This window comes from Labeo rohita, chromosome 6 (genome assembly GCF_022985175.1).
Source record: "Labeo rohita strain BAU-BD-2019 chromosome 6, IGBB_LRoh.1.0, whole genome shotgun sequence".
Lineage (NCBI taxonomy): Eukaryota > Metazoa > Chordata > Actinopteri > Cypriniformes > Cyprinidae > Labeo > Labeo rohita.
In genome coordinates, this window is record NC_066874.1 from 27,748,714 (window position 1) to 27,758,898 (window position 10,185).

Below are 10,185 nucleotides of genomic sequence, written 5' to 3' on the forward strand. Positions count from 1 at the left end.
TGTTTATTTAATTATGTAACAACAATTATAATATGATGATAAATGGAATTTTTAGTTTGGAGGACAGAATTCTCTAACACTTATGTACTGTAAGATGATTTTGAACTAGTTATTTGAAACAAACATTCAAAGCTACGGAAAATATGCATTTGTGTAATTGGATTTATGCCTTAAAACATTACAGGTACTGACATACAGCCCTTGTGAACTTCCATGTGTGACTATTAGCCCCAGTCTCCCATAATTTAAACTGACTAGAAAACCCGTGAAGCTCAGATAACCCTACCATTCCAGGTCATTTGGAATTCAGCTACAAAACAGCACACCCTACTGCTGAATGCCACCATAACACAGTTACTGTTCCTCTTCTGAACCTCGCACAACCTTTGTCCTTCAGTGCTACACACTGCTGCAAAAAAACCTAATCCAGACTAATCCAGGTTTGCTGGTTTTAGCTGGCTGGGTTCTGCTGTCCAGACTGGTTTGATGGTTTTGGAGGGTTTGGGCCATCTGCTAATGCTGGGAGACCAGCTAAGCAAACGTAAACCAGACTGAAATGTTGACTAAATTGGACTCTGACTCAAGTCAGTCAGAATATTTTCTACAGCTAAAACCAGTTCATTCAAGTCCAAGGCCAGACCAGGTCCAAATGCTTCTGAAAATATGGGCTTAGACTCAGACTCCAAGTCTGGTCTTGTCTGGACTTAAGTTCTAAAACACTGCAGCTGGTTTAAGATGTTATTTTTTATCACCAAATTAAAATCCATTTAATGTTATGATTTAACCAAGTATTGATCATGTAGCCTTTGCAATAGAAATATTTAAAGGATAATGGAGTATACCTCCATATGATTTTCCAGCACTTAACACTGTCAATCAATAAAGCCTGTGGTATTTGAAGGGCATGGTATTGCGACCCAGGGATGAAGATATTTCTTCGACCCTGTGTAAAAAGCACAGAGCAATTTGTAAGAATCAGAAAAAGACGGAGGAGACACTGATGAGAGAGAGCGCAAAAGGTCTTTGAGAAATGTCTGGTAAATAATAGAGCACTTTTTCATTTAATTATGTGCAATGGACCCTCATCTAGTGAAGAAAACATTGTTGGCTGAGAACCTTATGACTAGCTGCTTTGGGAAGCCAAATGGTTGACTGCACCGGGCAATGTTATAGCATGTCACATGTAATATCTTGAGGTGAGTGTAAACTGATATTTACAGCTACATAAACATTAAAAGAATATTTCACAGCATACAATTTTCCATGAAACACAAATTTTTGTGAATCGTATTTTAAAGGGGCCTACTATCACTGAACAAAGACTCTGCAAAATTATCACGTAGATTGAGAAGACTTGAAATATATTTTATGGGGCGTATGGAATGCTTCTATGGTGCTTTTTTATCCTTTATGACAGATTCTGTATTTTCAAGGTGTAAATTAAAGATTATTGGAGTATGTTTTACAAGAAAATGCTATTTCAGTCTTTCTTCTGTAGAATTTCATGTTTAATTCAGTATCTTAAGTGCCATTTCTTTGTCATTTTAAAAAAAATTATTAGTAATTTCAGAGTGAAAAAAAAATTGGTGTAGGAGCTGCTGTTGTATTAAAAAATAGCTGTGACTGTAACTGAAAACTCACTATAATAATATAATATAATAAACATAAATAATATATATAATTCTTCTTATAGAGAGAAAATATATAAGAATATATGAGTTTGGAATGACTTGAGGGTGAGTAAATGAAGAATATTCTTTTAAGGTTTGTAAATATATAAACACGGATGAATTGCACGATTTGTGGTTTTATGGCTTTATATAAATATTGAATATCTTTAATAGACAAGTTACTTCAAGTTCCTCCTAGCTGAGCCGGCCATCCAAACATCCAAGCAAACATTATTATGAAATGCAGCCCTAACCTCAGATTTCATTATCCAGACTTGAGGATGAGACACTGGCTATGTGCAATAAAGACAAATCTTCGCATGTTATTTTATCTTCCAATGCAGAGGGAAAAAATGGCATCAAACAGAATTTGATCCCTCATTTGGTAGATATCCTGCTGGGGTTTGTGAACTTCAAAGCTGGGCAGGTGACACAGATCCATCTGGTTCCCCTATAGGCTTTGAGCAAATCAAGGGCACCTCACTGCTTATTCAGCATGACTTTTCCTTCATTGTATTCTCTAGACAGTATGGTGTGTCTTATTTGGCTGTTCTTGAGACACAGATGAGCTGTTATCTCTTGTGATATGTTCTCTCCCAAATTGTGCTTCTCTTTTTGTTTTTCTAATTGGCATCTACAGCTTTATCTACACTGTTACTGTTACAATGCATCATTTCCAAATGCAGTTGCTGTTGATTTTAAATTTGTGTTCTGAATTAGTCCCAAATCAAAGGGGAGGGTTGCACCATTTTAAGTTTGGTTTTATTTAGTTATGAACCCACAATTTTTTTGCTGAACCATTTTGCAATGCCCTGAATTCCAAGAAAATCATTATTTCTGGCTTTCAAAATACATTTAGTAATAGAACTCCTGAATGACCTGTCAATCATGGCTCATCATTAATCATAACCAAACAGTTGAGGAAACTTTTAATGACTCGTCATCAATCATAAATGTCATATTCATCAATCACAATCAAACTGTTGTGGGAAACTTTTAATTAAACCGAATGCTTGACCTATATTGATTTATTTGGTTAGTTTTAAGCTTTTCATTTTAAGAAAATGAAAACTTTCATTCCAAAAAAGTAGCATTTGCAAAAATTCTAAGCTGTAAAATGCCATTTAATATCAGCCATCTAATGAATGGTTTTAAGTGACTCACCTATGACTTTCGTCACCTTAAATCATATAATGCATTTTCTTTGAGGCAGGATTTGATGAAATACACTGAAAGTGACATTGGCTGCCGGGGCAAGGAAGTAATTGAAGTCATTTCCAAAGAGCTGTATACCTATTCATGCCTCCATCAAACTATATCATAAGTTAAGCACAACTTGCTGTTCAGCTGTTCATATCAGCCTTCAGTTTTAACCCTATGCTGCATGAAGTTCCCTCAGGGCAGCAAACTCATTTTCTTCTCTTTTCCGAGCCCAGGATGCTCATAAAATGGCAATAAAGTGGTGTATAATAGAGAGATTACTTTGAATAAACCAATTAAATGCCCTTTTTGTCAAATTACATCTTTCTGCTCATAAAAATAAAATAAAATGAAATTCAATTTTATCATGTGAAGGACAAAAAAAATTGTTCTTTTTATTTTACATTTTTTTTAAGACTTTTTTTCATCTTGAGTTCTGCTAATCTTGTGTTAACCTCTTGTTATTTTTATGCTCTGATCTTTTATGACAGTCAGTGTTTGGTTACTGCGCAATATTGATTCACATTGCTTGTCTTATTGTGCGTATGTCATAACTCAGGACTGTTGGAACATTTCTCAACGTGTCCAGCTCACCAAACAGCCCTATTGACTAAATTGTTTGATCCACAACAGAGAACACAGAAGCAAGAGCAGAGAAATGCAGGGAACAAGGCATCAATACAAACACACACAGTGCTTTTTTTCAAATAGCTGCATGGTCGACTGCACACTCATCTTTCATGACTTCTCATTTGGAGGCTGTGACAGCCCACTGGTATTAATTAAAAAGAGAGAGAGATCTGTACCGCTCAGCTCTGACCCACGACAGACATTGCGCCCAATTAGGTGCCCTCCGAAGTCTCTCCCGCTAAGGCTTTTTGGCAACATGGTTTTCGAAGTGATGATTTGAGGTTGTAAATGATAGCACGGCTGTGGTCAGGATTCCAGTTTATTCTGAACACGATGCAGTGCTGTGGACTCTCTTGAAACATCTTACACTTTACCTCAGTGAGTGGACAGTTGTCTAACATTAAATGTTTTTTTAAACATTTAATTTATTATTTATCTGTGTTGCTCCAAACCTGCTTGACGTAGGCCTACTTTCTTACGTTGAAGGCAAAGAGAGAATTTCTGATGATTGTGCTACTTAAACAGATCTGTTTATCCAAAAATGAAAATTCTGTCATTAATTACTCATCCTCATGTTTTTCCAAACCCATAAGACCTTCATCTTCAGAACACAAATTAAGATATTTTTGATTAAATCAAAGAGCGCTATGACCTCCAAAGACAGTAAGGTTCCTGTCAAGGCACAGAAACATAGCAAGGACGTTGTTAAAACAGTCCGTGTTTGTCCATAAGTGGTTCAACCTTAATTTTACAAAGCTAAGAAAATACTTTCTGAATTTCTTCTGGATTCTAAATTTTTTATTCATTAGCCTCATAAAAGAAACAATTTTTTTTTTCCTCCTTCCCATTCATCTTCTCAAACTCGGGGAGATGCAGTCAAATGCAAAACAATGATGCAGTGTTTTAAAAGTGATCCATATGGCTTGTACACTGTATTCCAAAGTCTTCCAAAGAATGACTGTGTGTTTACACACACAGAAGAAAGAAAGCCATACAAGTTTGACACATGATGGCAAATAATGATGACAGAACATTCATTTTTTGGCCAGACTGGTCCTCTGGGGAAAAAAGAAATTGGCTTAGACTCTCAATAAGCAAAGCCACATAAAATATGATATGATATTTTAGATATGAAATATCTATTGTGCCTGTTTGGGTGTTGCAGCTGTCAATATCAATCTTATCTCTGCACAGTCTGAGTTTGTTTAGTGTCTGTCTGGTTCTTTTAGCAGATAGAAGAATTTTCTTCTTGACTGAGCATGTTCGCAACACTCACTCAAAACCCCAGTGCCAGCTTTTCAATCCAATGCGTCCCACTTCATCTTGTGATGAAACAATCTTTGAACCAAGGGCGTCACAACTTCAGCGGTATGTCATTTTACTGAAATACCACTGTGCTCCGGCAAAATATTGCTGATAATAAATCCTGGTCTGATGATAGAGATTACCGTACTGACCTAAGAATCATTTTCAGCAGTATATCTTCTGTTTTCTATCAACTGTTTAAAATCAGAACCAGCAGCGATGCCACGTTCGCACATGAATCATTGCTCTAAATCATCAAAATTGTTTACAAACAGAAATTGTTTGCAATTCAGTTTGATTCACTTGGACATTTCACTCACACCCTGAATCGTTTGATATTTACCTATATTCCATTGTAGGAAACAAAATCATTTTTTAGCAGTAAAGCAGCTTTTTTAATGGAGAGTGTAGCTTGTGAACAACTCTCTTGTAGGTAAGACTGTTTACAGTGGCATGCGAAAGTTTGGGAACTCCCTTGCAGTATCTGTGAAAATGTGAATAATTTTAACAAAATAAGAGAGGTCAAACAAACTGGATGTTATTTTTTATTTAGTACTGTCCTAAGTAAGATATTTTACGTAAAAGATGTTTACATATAGTCCACAAGACAAAAAAAAAAAAATAGCTGAAATTATTAAAATAACCCCCTTCAAAGGTTTGGGAACCTTTGATCCTTAATACTGTGTGTGGTTACCTAGATAATCTATGACTGTTTTTTGGTTTTGTGATGGTTGTTCATGAGTCCCTTGTTTGTTCTAAACAGGTAAACTGAGCACTTTTCTTCAGAAAAATCTTCCAGGTCCTGCAGATTCTCAGTTTTCCTACATATTTTGCATATTTGAACCCTTTCCAGCAATGACTGTATGATTCTGAGATCCATCTTTCACACTTAGGACAATTTAGGGACTCAACACAGCTATTAAAAACGGTTCAAACATTCACTTATGCTCTAGAAGGAAACATGATGCATTAAGAGCCAGGGGGTGAAAACTTTTGAACAGGATGAAGATGTCCGAATTTTTCTTATTTCATTTAAATATCATTTTTCCCATTTAGTACTGCCCTTCAGAAGCAACAGAAGATACTTGCATGTTTCCTGGAAGACAAATTAAGTACAATTTACATTGATCTTCAAATTCAAAAAGTTTTCACCCCCCGGCTCTTAATGCATTGTGTTTCCTTCTGGAGCATCAGTGAATGTATGAACCTTTTTTTAATAGTTGTGTTTGAGTCCCCCAATTGTCCTCAGTGTGAAAAGATGGATCTCAAAACCATACAGTCACTGTTGGAAAGGGTTCAGATATGCAAAAGATGCTGGAAAACCAAAGAATCTGCAGGACATGGAGGATTTTTCTGAAGAACAGTGCTCAGTTTAACTGTTCAGAACAAACAAGGGACTCATGAACAAGCGTCACAAAACAAAAAAACAGTCGTAGATCATCTAGGTAACCACACACAGTTTTAGGAACCAAGGGTTTTATGTAAAATCTTTTATATAAAATATCTTACTCAGGACAGTACTAAATAAAATAAAGTAACATGCATTTTGTATGATCTCTCTTATTTTGTTAAAATTATTAACATTTTCACAGATTCTAAAAGGGGTTCCCAAACTTTTGCATGCCACTGTATATCCATAACAGAATCAAAATTTGTATGTCAAGTTTGTATGTCAGTATATCAAAATATTGGGTTATGGTTCTCTGGAGTACTGATGTTAATTTAGAGGTCAGATATATTGTCAGGATATAATTTAAATTCAAGGCCTATTCATTTAACAACCAAGGATAACAGCTATTCATTTTCAACTATTGTTGAAACACTGTGCAAATGAACATCTTGCCCTTTCCAGTGTCTTTTTTCTGGATTGTTACAAAGTAACTGTCAAATACAAGTGTACAGTATTTTACATATCTGCTTTTTGACACATGCTTATTAATAGCAAGTGTATCACCACTAGGGATTCTGAATTTCCTAAGGGGATCTTTAAAACTGGATCATATCCCTGGAGACCCCTGCTAGCCTGCATCTGACAGCTATAAGATCACTATATTTATACGCTCAACAACAAATCCTATGCACATAGAAGCCAGAAAGGTGAGACCTTAATGCAAACTAGCACTTTGAATCCATCTCCTTATCCTGGTCTGTTTGTAATATGAAGTGTTATAAATGATGCTGTATTCCCATGGAGCTGTTCTATGCTGGAAGAACAGGAAGTGAGTGAGCTTTTGATGTTTTCTTCCTTATCTTTCTCAATGTAGGTTAGAGGAAGTGTGAGGCCCAGGTGCTGTGTGATACTACAGTGCATTGTCTGAACCAATACATATGCTATTATAGTGTGGCATGTCTTTTGTTTACGCCTTTGAAAAGGATATGCAATATGGAAGCACCAAATTTATGCATGAATTTATGTATGCATGTGTTAAACGTTTGGCTGCTCTCCAAAACAGAAAAAAAAACAGCATCCAGGGTTTTATTTCTCATATCCTTTTTCTCTCTTACTCTCTCTGATGGCAGTTCTAATTAGTGTTTTTATTGAACGTAACTTTGGATTTGTTACTCATCCACGTAGATCACTCTTGTGCATCATTGCGTTCTCTAAGTGAATTACAATTGGTTGCTTTGTAGATTTCTAGGCATATGGCAATTGTTATTTATTTATTTATTCTTTTATTTAAAATGTTCAATTGCATATATCAGATCACCAGTATGCATCTGTAATTTGCATCAAATCTGATTACTGCCTACACAGAAAGAGGAAGAAAATCAGAAAACCTGGAGGCAGCTCTCTGCCAGTGACACGAGTTTGGAAAGCAGGGAGTGTTTGTGAAATGTGCTTAGCAGAAGTCATTATTTTACTGATACATTTTTAAAAATACCTAACCATAAGTATTTAATGTAGACACATCATGTTAGATAACATGATACTTCGGTTGATCAGTTAATCAGTTAACAAACTAGTGACTTGAAAAGCTGTGTATTTGTAACGTTTTCACTTTAAAGTGTTGCTTTTTTAAAGAAGTTTTCCTCTGTTTTCTATCACATCAAAATGAATCTATTGACATATTTGTTTAGAAAGGTGCTTGGTCTGTGCATAGTTCTCTCCTGATTCAGGCAACTTTTCACCTCGCATGATGTTAATTGATGGACTGGGGTTGTGTGGATTACTTGTGGATTTATTTTTGTGGATTTTTATTTTTATGTCATGTCTTTATCAGCTGTTTGGACTCTGACGGCACCCATTCACTGCAGAGGATCCATTGGCGAGCAAGTGATTAAAATAAAATTAAACCAAATTTCTCCAAATCTTTTCAGATGAAGAAGCAAACTCATCTACATTTCGGATGGCCTGAGAGTGAGTACATTTTCAGCTAATTTTAATTTTGGGGTGAATTATTTCTGTAATTTTCAAAATCTCTTTGGTTGCCTCTAGTGGTGTAGAAAAGAAAGCACTAACAGCAGGTTTAATATTTTGATAAATCTGTCCCTAGAGAAAAATAAATATACTAAAATGTATTTAAAATACATTTATTTCAAGCTAAGTATACTACAAATGCATTTACATATTATGTAATTAATAAAAATACCCTGCAATTGTACGTTCTGTATAATAAACTGGTATATTTTAAGTCTGCTAAATTGGAACTAATTTTGTACTTTAATTTTGCAAAAGTAGTGCTGAAGTCCAACTAAAGGTATACTTAAGTATATTTGATTGTTGAAATTTTGCATTTAAAGACATTTTATTATTATTATTATTTAAAGATCATACAGTCCTCATCAATAGTGACATTAAAACGTATTTTAGGCTTAATATTAAGAAATGTGCATTGTGCACAAGTAGTACTCCAAATAAAGTTTAATTAAAATTTTAATATCAGTAAGTCTCAAGCAATATATCAGTAAATGTGGTAATAGACTTGAACTATACTTAGTATAAAATAAGTGCATTTTAAATCTATTACTTTTTAACTGTTATACGTTTTGGTGAAGGAGAAGTTTTTTGCCTTCAAAATTCCTAATCGTGTGGATTCCTATTGGAATGATGGGTTTTCGTATGCAAAATTTCCGCAGAGCAACAGTAAATGTGACTGAACCTTTTAGGTCCATTGATCACATTTTTTCTTTTGTTATGACCCTTTTTGAGTAAACACTTGCGAACATTGTATCTGAGCGATGCTTTTATTCAGCGTGAAGCGGGAAGGCAGGGCAAGAAGGCAGGATACAGTAGCGAATCTCCCTTTATCACTCCTTTGTCTCATGAGAAAAGGGCACCCCAGCCACCACCGATATCTTCACTTATTCAGCGTGGCATCCTTTCAAGCCAGGGCGCGCCATTCGCCTATTTATTTAAACGCCATCAATATTTAATTTGCGAACGTGTTGCTGAAGATCACAAGAGCACTCACAAAGGACCTCAGGCTGAATATGCAACGCCTTGATAAATATTTCAGCACTCCATTTCGCTAGCTCCCCCACTGACTCGCTGTGTGCCTTGAGCTGATGCATGCAAGAATTAAACATGTTATAGCAGTATTTGTTCTTGAAAAAAGGAACAAAACAAGCAGGGCATTGCGAGGTGAGGCATTCAGAAGAGCATTTAGGTTTGATATCACTTCACTATTGTGAGGCGATTATAGATACTCATTATAGATACTTGACGTACTGAAAATCAGTGCATTTTCAGTCAAAAGTTTTAATTATACACATGGGTCATTTCTATTATGCACTACCCTGTCTTTTTTAATATATGGGACATAGTATTAAAATCACTTTAAACAAATAATAATAAATAAATAAATCATACTTTTTTTTCCCCAAGATCACAATTAAGTATTTATAGGTGAACATAAACTAAAACTGCCAATTTATGAAGAAATATTCCAGGGCTATTTTCTGTCTGTGAATTAAAATGTTTAAAACAAAACATGTTTTATTAATATTGTTTTAATTGTGAATCAATTTATATGCTTTTCCTCTCTCCTCAATTTAACTTTCCATCCTGTTAGTCTTTTATATAATATTTATATTTAAATTCAAAAAAGAAAAAGGCTACAAAAATCATAAGTATGTACACATAAACATTATTGGCAAAGTTATTTTTTAATATAAATTCTGTGATATTCTGAGGTTTGTGCTGTTTGTATCCTTTTTTAAAACATTACAGAAGTTCTAACTAATATCAGGTTTCACAAGATGGTTAAAAAATTGCATATATTAACCAGAGCCTATTTCTGAAAGTCTAAGAAAGCCTCTTTTTTTTAAAAACATTACAGGCAGATACATTTTTAAAAAGTTCAGGTACTGCACTGCAGGAATGACCCACATAATCCTTCTAAGAATCCATAATAGAGGAATTACAGCCATATTAGCTTCA